A 9460-nucleotide genomic window follows, 5' to 3' on the forward strand; every position below is an offset into this window, starting at 1 on the left:
AGGGGATGGCAGTACTTTCCCTCCTGAAAATTCACAGCACCATGATGTGGTGAGTACACATCACCATTATAATAATTTTGCTCAGCCCCCAGCTGGGAGTTTACAAGTCCTCAACAGCAGAGCAGGCAGAAAAAGGTGTTAGAATCTCAATGGCTGTGAAGGCAGATGAAGGCTGCAGTGGAATGAGATCTCCAATTGTCTTAGGCTCTTTGCCATTGGATCAAGGCCCCATTTTGTCAAAAATATGTGGAAGCTGATGGGCAACAGCTTCTCCATGATAAAAGAAATCATGAACAGATGTCTTCTACGGAAATGGCTTGTCCAACACATCCTTCAAGTCCTTTGGCAACCAACTAGTGACAACAGACACAGGATTGTGAGGTCTGGAAGCTCCTAGTCACAAACCAGGACAAAGGCAGCAGTTACAAGAAGGTCATTTAGCATTTGAAGGAGATAATCAGGAGTGCAATCAGGCAACTATAACTGTGACTGAGCAGCCCTCTTCAGGATCTTCTCTACTACCCCACATGGGGAGGGGACTAGAAAAGGTTCTCTAAGCATAGCCTGGCTACTTTTTTCCTGACTGGATAACCGCAGCCAGTGGGATAACTGTTACTGTGGTTGAAATCAACAAAGACACACATTCAATTTTAGGACCTGAAACATCAAGGCCCTCATGGACAATCCTAATAGTGAACACCCAGAGTGCTGCACTGCTTAAGAACTTAGGAAACACAACATTGACATCACTTCACTTAGTGAGACCTAGCCAGCAGGAGATGGGCAGTTCAAAGAACAAGGAGGCAGCTCTACCCTCTTCTGAAAGGGAAAATAAGAAAGAGAACCCTGGCTTCACAGAGTTGGTTTTGCCATCAAGAATGAACTCATAAACCAACTCAACAAGTTCATTATCAGAATTAATGAGTGCCTCATGACTTGTCTTAAACTGGCAGGGAGCAATATGCAACTGTCATTAGCGTATCTGCACCAACTCTGGATGCTGCCAACAAAACCAAGAAGGAGTTCTATGCCAACCTTTACCAGGTCCTTTCTTGTGTTCTGGAAGGAGACAGATTTATTCTTCTTGGCAATTTCAACACTATATTTGGAAGAGACAGAACCATCAGCAAGGAAGGAGTAGGATAGGTCAATGCCAGCAGCATCCTCCTTTTGACCAAATGCATGGAACATGGACTCATCATCTTCAACACCCTCTTCCACCAGAAAAATAGGCACAAGACATCATGCCAACACCCTCAATCCAAGCACTGGCACTTGATTAACTATGCCATTTTTTGTTCCCGGAATTACAAAGATGTTTTCATCACCTGAGTTATGCTAGGAGCTGACAATTGCCGAACCAATCACAGAGTGATCCGCGCGGTTATGTTGTTCAAACAGGTTCCCAAATGACAGCTGCAGAAGAAGCAATGCTGACAGAAGATCAAGATCAAAGGACTCAAGGACCCAGTCAAGCATGACTTTTTCTACCAGTGCTTCAATAAGAAACCAGCAAATTCTAATCAACAACAATGGGAGACTGTCAGCAGCTCCTGAGATACCTTCAAGTCCACCATCATCTGTGCCGATGTGATGGACTAGCTGGTGGCGGTTTGGCCCAGAGGTTTTGAAAAGTTCGAAAATGATTGGTGGGGAAGGGGATTTCCTTTTTCCCATCAGTCAGGCCTTGGAAGAGGAGAAGGGGCCAGGTAGGAAAACCAGGACTGAAAGTACACTCACTTCCTATGTTGCCTGATTGGTCCCACCAGCCACCTGGAGGGGGATAAAAGGGGCAGCGCGCCTGGACCCAGGAGAAGAGATCACTGAGGGACGAAGAAGAAGGGCCCTGAACAGCTGGTGAGAGCTGACCAGCGGGGGTGGAGCAGTTGCCCCCCAGAAGAGCCCTAAATCCAGCAGTGGGTCTGAGCTGCAGATGGTGGCTCGGCTCAGCGATGGAAGTGTGCAGGGCGGCATGCAGCGGGGATACAGGCCCCGAGCTGCAGGCAGCATCTCAGGCATCCGACCCCTGGCAGGGAAGCCAGGAGCTTGGCATGCAGATGTGTGGGAGGGATCCAGGCCCCAAGCTGCTAGCAGCAGCTGGGGCATCCAACCCCCCAGCAGGGAAACCAGGACTTGGCACACAGGCGGTGTGTGGCAGGGATCCAAACCCCAAGCTGCAGGCAGTGGCTCATAGATTCATAGATTCATAGATGTTAGGGTCAGAAGGGACCTCAATAGATCATCGAGTCCGACCCCCTGCATAAGCAGGAAAGAGTGCTGGGTCTAGATGACCCCAGCTAGATACTCGTCTAACCTCCTCTTGAAGAACCCCAGGGTAGGGGAGAGCACCACCTCCCTTGGGAGCCCGTTCCAGACCTTGGCCACTCGAACTGTGAAGAAGTTCTTCCTTATGTCCAGTCTAAATCTGCTCTCTACTAGCTTGTGGCCATTGTTTCTTGTAACCGCCGGGGGCGCCTTGGTGAATAAATCCTCACCAATTCCCTTCTGTGCCCCCGTGATGAACTTATAGGCAGCTACAAGGTCGCCTCTCAACCTTCTCTTGCGGAGGCTGAAAAGGTCCAGTTTCTCTAGTCTCTCCTCGTAGGGCTTGGTCTGCAGGCCCTTGACCATACGAGTTGCCCTTCGCTGTACCCTCTCCAGGTTATCCGCATCCTTCTTGAAGTGTGGCGCCCAGAATTGCACGCAGTACTCCAACTGCGGTCTGACCAACGCCCTATAGAGGGGAAGTATCACCTCCCTGGACCTATTTGTCATGCATCTGCTGATGCACGATAAAGTGCCATTGGCTTTTCTGATGGCTTCGTCACACTGCCGGCTCATGTTCATCTTGGAGTCCACTAGGACTCCAAGATCCCTTTCCACCTCCGTGCCACCCAGCAGGTCATTCCCTAGGCTGTAGGTGTGCTGGACATTTTTCCTCCCTAGGTGCAGCACTTTGCATTTCTCCTTGTTGAACTGCATCCTGTTGTTTTCTGCCCACTTGTCCAACCTATCCAGGTCTGCCTGCGGCTGTTCCCTGCCCTCCGGCGTGTCCACTTCTCCCCATAGCTTTGTGTCATCTGCAAACTTGGACAGAGTACATTTCACTCCCTCGTCCAAGTCACTGATGAAGACATTAAAGAGTATCGGTCCAAGGACCGAACCCTGCGGGACCCCACTGCCCACACCCTTCCAGGTCGAGACCGACCCATCCACCACGACTCTTTGGGTGCGACCCTCTAGCCAATTCGCCACCCACCGGACTGTGCAGTCATCCAAGTCACAGTCTCTTAACTTGTTCACCAGTATGGGGTGGGATACCGTATCGAAGGCCTTCCTGAAGTCCAGGTATACGACATCCACCCCTCCTCCTGTGTCCAGGCGTTTCGTAACCTGGTCATAGAAAGAGACTAGGTTGGTCAGGCACGATCTGCCCGCCACAAACCCATGCTGGTTTCCCCTCAGCATTTGTCCTGCCGGGCTCTCACAAATGTGAGCCTTGATAATTTTTTCAAATACTTTACCAAGGATGGAGGTGAGACTGACCAGCCTATAGTTGCCCGGGTCCTCCTTCCTCCCCTTTTTGAAAATGGGGACCACGTTAGCCCTTTTCCAGTCCTCCGGGACTTGGCCCGTGCGCCACGAGCATTTGAATATTCCCGCCAGTGGCTCTGCAATGACGTCGGCCAGTGCCTTCAGCACCCTCGGATGGAGCCCATCCGGGCCTGCCGACTTAAAGGCATCCAGTTCTTCCAAGTGACTCTGCACCACCTCAGGATCTACGCATGGAAGTCTGGCGCCTTGCTACTGCCTCTCAACAACCCCAGTGAGAGACTTGTCGTGCCCCTCGCTTAGGAACACTGAGGCAAAGAACTCGTTGAGGAGTCCAGCCTTGTCCCCCCTATCTGTCACCAATTGTTTCTGCCCATTTAGCAGCGGTCCTATTCCTCCCTGGGCCTTCCTTTTACTCCCAATATATCTAAAAAACAATTTCTTGTTGTCCTTTACTTGGGTTGCCATCCTCAGCTCCATGGTAGCTTTGGCCCGCCTAACTGCCTCCCTACAAGCACGAGCAGAGGAGGTATATTCATCTTTAGTGATCTCACCCTGTTTCCACTTTTTATGTGCTCCCCTTTTGGCCGTTAGGCTGCCCTGGATTTCTCTGGCTCGGGCATCTGACCCCCAGCAGGAGCTCCATACACAGGGTGGCATGCAGGGAATCTCCCAGCAGGGACTCCAGTAGAAGCCGCAGAGGGCAGCTGCCCTCGGCATGCAGGTGGTGTGCAGGTAGCATGCAGAGTGGCATGCGGGGAATCCCCAATGGGGACTACAGCTGCCTGGACCCTAGGCGGTGGCGTGGATGCAACCACCATCTTCCCATCCCTGGCACATGGTTGGCACTGGTGTACAGGTCAGTATACAGAGGGTCCTGGGCCTACACTAGGCGGCCTGGGCCCCACAACATCCCTGGGAAGAAGGCAGGGGCTCTCTGAAGTGAAGGAGAGCTGCCCCGAGCTGTGGGAGGAGCTTGGGCTTTCCTTTCCCCAGCATGAGGCTGGGCAGGAGGTTTGGTGTGCAGACAGCATACAGAGGATCCTGGAGGGACTAGAGGCTGGAGCTGCAGGTAGCAGCATAGGCTTTGTTAGCTAAGGGCTAGAGTTCTAGTCTGCCCCATGGAAGACCCAGCTTTGACTCCTGACCAAGACAACTGAGGGGTGGGTTGATTGAAGAGGGAATCTCCACCCGGGAGGAGGGTTCTTCATTTCTTTTCTCCCACCCCTCCAAGGTACCTGCGCCTTATATTTTGTGAAACCCTGCACCTCAAGTTGTTGTTGTTTGGCCTCAGCCAGATGTATATGTATACCTTCCCTTATTGAATCCCCTCTAATTCTCCTGCACCCATTGCTCTCCCCGCCCTTCCCTCACCCCATCTGTGGGTCATATTTTTATCTGGTTCTTTCCCTATTAAACCTGTATATGGTTATGTTCCAACTGGTCTTGGCTCTGCTCTATAAGGGATAGGAAGGGAGCAGCTACCCCTCCCACAGCATACTAGCACTCGCTAAATCCCTTCTGTTAGAGAGCGGGTACCTTGTCTGAGTACCACCCAGCTTACACCTGTGAGGAGACACCTGGATTCTTTACCAGAAGACATCAAAACTGGTTTGATTAGAATGACCGGGAGATCCAAGAGTTGATCAACCACAAGTGCAAAGCCTTTTGTGCTTGGCAGGATGGCATCAACTCCAAGCAAAAGAAAGTGACTCATCAATTTATTTGGACAGAATCCAAGGCAGAGGTCCAAAGGAGGACCCATGATATGAAGAATAGATGGTGGGAAGACAAGGCAAAGGAAATACTACATCTTGCTGATATCCACAACGTGTGTAGTGTTTTTCAGTGACACCAAAGCCATCTATGGTCTGAGCATTCAGGGATCAACCTCCTTTTCCATGCATATCTACTATGTAAAATTAGAAGTAATATACGGTTAATCGTTGCTGGAGTTATAAAAGAAAGTTTGGTTAATCCATAAGTATCCACTCAGAGCCAATTATAGGGGCAAGTCAGTCATGGCAACTGCCGTGGGTTCCAGACTGCTACGCTATGTATCCTACATGCAGCTGGGAGAAAAAAAAGCCTCTACCTGGGACCTCTAGGTGCCTGTACACGAGCCTAGAGACTGTTCCAATGCACTGTAATTACGCGATAATTAATGTGGTAATTACCATGCTCCAGCCAGCCTCTGCACCTCCTATATCAGCATCCCCTCACTTCAAAATGGTGGTGGGAGTGCTTTATCTAAAGCTCATTTGATGAGCTGCTCTAATTAGACCTGCTCAAATTAGAGCTGCTCTTGGAGCCACTCTAATTAAAGTGCCCACTCCTGGAGCACATATAAAAACGTCCTCTGTGTCTACTATAGGGTTTTTGCACTGGAACACTTGGGCACTAACTACATTTACATTGTGCATATTGGACCGGATGGACCTTACTGAGTGCATTCCATTGTACCAATGGGAGTTTGACAGGGGCGAAGCTTGCAGTGCACATCTGAACAGGCAAGAATATTAAGGACATTTAAGGCTTGGCAGTAATCTACAAAATTATTTTACAAAGTGCTACCTACTCCACATTGAATGCTTTTGACAGTGGAGTAACCTGCTTAAGGGACTGCCCATATGGCAGTCATTGTGAATCCCAGTGCAGAAGCATATCTCAGAATGCCCACTGACATGCTCTAAGCCCAGAAGTTCATAAATGAAGCTGCTCTGGACTTGCTAGCTTCTCTCAGAAATGTCAGAATATAGGGCTCCAAAGTAGGCACAAAGAGAAGAATCTGGAGCAGTCCACTGGTGTAGTTCTGGGGTTGAAGCATGCCTGTGGACATGGGCAGACAGGGCATGACCAAGCCAGAATTCAGCACCACTGTGATGTTCACAAGCCCTATAATGGAAAGAGCCATTCTTCTGGGCTTTATCGGATTATTTATGACTTCATCAGATCCATCAGGGTGGTTTTAGAAAAGTTTAAATGAACTAAGGACCTCAAAGTCATCCTTAGCAGTGTTCATGTGAGGCATTAAGGCAAAGGAGTTACTGTGCTGTAAATTCACAACCTTACTTACTGCAAAACCTCTTCCCTGTACACCTTAGTCTTTGTTGAGAGCTGGGTACCAGCAAAATCTCATGCATTTAGCATCACTACTGACACACTCACACTTGGCAGCTAGTCATTGGGCTTATGGAGTCCATGCCCTTACATTTTGGTTTTCATCATTAAATTAGGCTTTTTGGTTTTATTTATTTATTTTCATGTTAATTTGGAGGGGAAGACTTAAATAAGCAAAGGAAAGCATGTCCAGAGCAAATGTACAAAACATGCTTTAACGTAACACACCTACCAACCATTTTAAACACTTTCCTCACCTTACACCTCATGGAGTCACAGGCTATGTCTGTACAGCCTCCACAGTGAGTCCAGGAGTGCTGTTGAGAAATAAGCTCTTCCTACTCATGGCCACTCTGTATGTGCCTTACTCCACAAAATGAGCAATGTAGATGACTCAGGACCAGGCCAGAGCCGATCAGAGGACCCATTAGAGTTCCTTTGTCATCTGCACTGCCTAATTTGTGGGTGCATGGAGTGGGCAGAACTTATTCCCTGCTGGTGGCCCTGGGCTTACTCCAGAGGCCATATAGACATACCAACTGATGCCCATACAAAAAGGGGGGCATTGTTTTTGTTGCCTTCACTGCATTCCAATCTTTTGGCATCACTCTGGAGTACAATGGAGACACATAAATCTTGACAGCTCGAGCTTCTTGAGCATGGGAGGAATCCAGCTGGCACACAATGGCTATGGCCAGTTCCTGCATTACTGCATAGCAGTTTCTGATCTAAAAGGTGTGCAGATGTTATTCTGGGTTTCCAGCAATGCTTGGCTGACACATGGTCCCTAGGGGCTACTTTCAACCAGGCATACAGCCCACAGATTGAAAAGGAATTGAATTCACTCTCTTGAAAGCTGCTAAGTTGATGGGCCAGTCTAATGAACTGCCTGCTTGATAGTTACATTGCTTGCCTAGTTAAAAGTGCATTGTTAAGAAACACAAATATAACATTATGCAGCATACTGGATCATAGGTTTGTGACTTTGGCTCGTCAACAATGTTAAATGATGCAAACTGACAGCTAACATCAATATATTTTTTAGCAGTAAACAAAAAATGCCTGGTGGCATAAACTCAGACAGTACACCGATATGGGAAAAGTAAACATATTTTTTATCCTGAAGGGCCTCACAAGGGCATCACTTCTTCTGTTAAGTAATATTGTTCAGTATCTGCCCTATTAGGTTTTCCCTAGTGAGGAAGAAATTTAATATAAAGTGCAAAAAAAATCAAATTAAGATATTTCTAGTGCTTATAAGCAATTACATTATTTTAATACAACAGGTGCTTTCCATGACAAAAGCTGTTATTTGTCAAACCATGCATATAGGGTTCAATATAGCAGTATGTATAGATAGCAAAGAGATCAAAAGTACATACAGAATGATGTGGTGATATATACGCCTAATCAGTATGCATTTATTAAGTCATATTATTCAGAGGGAGAAGTGAGCTAAGCAAGGTAACCCGAATGAGTATAACCTCTGCACCACTGTAAAGGGGCCTACCCCATTACAAGAGAGGGAGGGGATCTAAGGGTGACTGATCCTCTTCCCCCTTTTCCCTATATTTATTTCCCTTTTCTTTCCTTTTTCTGCCTTCTTTTTCTAAAGCCAAACTAACAGGCAGAGAAGCCAGAAAAAAATGTCTGCCTAGTAGGGTGGCCATCACAGAGGACATTCCAGCTTTCTGCTACTCTCTCCTTTGCCCTCTATTGATACAAAAACCAACACCTTTATGTCCTCTACTTTTCTCTTCAAGCTAGTGTACAGTCCTGGTCCCACTCCAGGCAGCTCCGGGTCCATGCCCACATGAAGCTGGGGCAAGTGGTAGGCCGGGACCCAGGTGGGGGGGCTGGGTGGAGGGGGACCCAGATGGGGTGGGGGGCAGGAGCTTCTGGCTGGTGAAGGTGGTACAGGACCTTCTCCCAGGCCCAGGGGGGTGGGGGAGGCTCACTGCTGGGCAGCAGGTGGCTGTCTGGGGACAGGAGGGACTAGGGTCAGGGACCAGGCAGCAGGCAACTGGCATCATGAAGATGACTGCCAGGGCCAGGGTGCTGTCCAGCACCCGGCAGTTGTCATCCATGGCCTGTACTGCCCTGCCCAGGACCATGCTCTGCTCCCACAAGGCCTCCAGGTGCTTATACTCCTGGGCAGATGCTGTGCCCAGAACTCCCAGTCTGCCTGGTCACGCATGGGCTCGTGGGCCTCATCCTTCACCCACCAGGCACGTGCATCCTCAAGAAGGTCCTCCAACACCATCACCAGCCAGTCAAGGAGAACAGTGCAGTCCCTGCGTCTGCCTCTGATGGACCTGCCACAGTGGTGATGTGTAAGGGGTGCATGGGGGTGCACCCCCTGGCAGCCAGCATTCCCCACTTAGGCAACAGGCAGCGGGGGCAGGCGAGAGCACTGGTGCCCCCCTGAGAGCACCAGTTGGGAAGTGGGGGCACCAGGAGAAGCGATCCCCACAGTCTCCCCACAGCCGATCATGCTGACTGTGGGGGGGGTGTCCCCGTGGCTGATTGCATTGATCCATAAGTGCCAGCGGCGTGCCTGGAAGTCGGCATGATCGGCCACAGGGGGAACACCTCCGTTGGTCGGTGTGATCAGCTGTGGGGGCCCCCCCTCAGTCACTAACTGGCCACTAGGGGGACAAGTGCCCCCCTTGACTCTGGAGGCACCAGTCACCCATGACCTGGTGCATCCACAGGACCCTGGCTGTGGGTAGTGACGACCCTAAGCCTGCATCCCAGCTGCCCTGTGTGCAGCTGCAGGACCTGCAGA

This window comes from Alligator mississippiensis, chromosome 1, assembly GCF_030867095.1.
Source record: "Alligator mississippiensis isolate rAllMis1 chromosome 1, rAllMis1, whole genome shotgun sequence".
Lineage (NCBI taxonomy): Eukaryota > Metazoa > Chordata > Crocodylia > Alligatoridae > Alligator > Alligator mississippiensis.